The sequence below is a fragment of the Bison bison genome, unplaced genomic scaffold, assembly GCF_000754665.1.
Source record: "Bison bison bison isolate TAMUID 2011002044 unplaced genomic scaffold, Bison_UMD1.0 scf7180017864518, whole genome shotgun sequence".
NCBI classification, from domain to species: Eukaryota; Metazoa; Chordata; class Mammalia; order Artiodactyla; family Bovidae; genus Bison; species Bison bison.
In genome coordinates, this window is record NW_011495071.1 from 8,422,171 (window position 1) to 8,423,485 (window position 1,315).

The window sequence follows — 1,315 nt, forward strand, 5'->3', positions numbered from 1 at the left end:
GAAAATAGTTTCTACCCAGAGAGCCAGATGTGGGGGCGGGGTGGGGGGGGAATGATAGAAAATAAAAATTTGCAGCTGAAACAATAAGTTTTCCTATTTTGCTGTAGAGGATATGACTGTTGTACATGATAGGCAGCAGTTTGCTGAAGGGCAAAAGAGAGGGCATTGCTAGGTAATTCTTGATTCTGAGTCATGATCTCTTTAATTTCAAGCTAAAGACTCAAGTTGCTTCTTTACCTTTAGTCCCTTCAGAACTCCAGTTCTCAGAGTTTTTCAGAACTGGAAGTGACTTTGTACACACAATCACTTTCTGTGTAGTCTGCCTTCTTACATCCTCACTACACTGAAGTGCCTGGATTCAGACAAGCATACCTAAAAGACAAATCCTGGTGTATGTTCTGACAAGTGTAGCCTAGCTTCACACCCCCAGCAAGTTATTTAATTAAGGGTTAGGGAACTGAAGAATTCGTTTTATTTCCAAAAGACTTTGATGTTTTTGCTCAGGGAGAATCACCTGAACCTCTTTGAGACTCTGTTTCTCATCAGAGATAATGATACTCCTGCAGGTGGTTGCTACAAAGAGTCAATGAAGAGTGAAAGCACCTCATTAGGTATAATTCACTACATGAAATTGAGGGCTGGTATCTGGAAAAGATGAAAACTCTAATTTGAAAAGACACATGTACTCCAATATTCATAGCAGTACAATTCACAATAGCAAGACATGGAAGCAACCTAAATGTCCATTGACAGATGAATGGATAAAGATGTGGTATAAAAAGATGTGATATATATTAATATATCACATTAATTAATTAATATTAATATATATTAATAATATAAATTAATAAATTAATAAAAAGAATGAAAAATTATTTCATTCTTTTTATTAATTTATTGATTTATATTAATATATATTAATATTAATTAATGTGATATATTAATATATATCATCTTTTTATACCACATCTTTATCCATTCATCTGTCAATGGACATTTAGAAACATGGATGGATGTAGAGATTATCATGATAAATGAAGTAAGTTAAAGATAAGTATCATATGACGTCACTTATATGTGAAATCTCAAAAAGTACAAACAAATGAACTTATTTAGAAAGCAGGAATAGACTACAGACATAGAAAACAAACTTATGGTTCAGATCAGAGATCAGATCAGTCGCTCAGTCGTGTCCGACTCTTTGCGACTCCATGAATTGCAGCACGCCAGGCCTCCCTGTCCATCACCAACTCCCGGAGTTCACTGAGACTCAGGTCCATCGAGTCAGTGATGCCATCCAGCCATCTCATCCTCT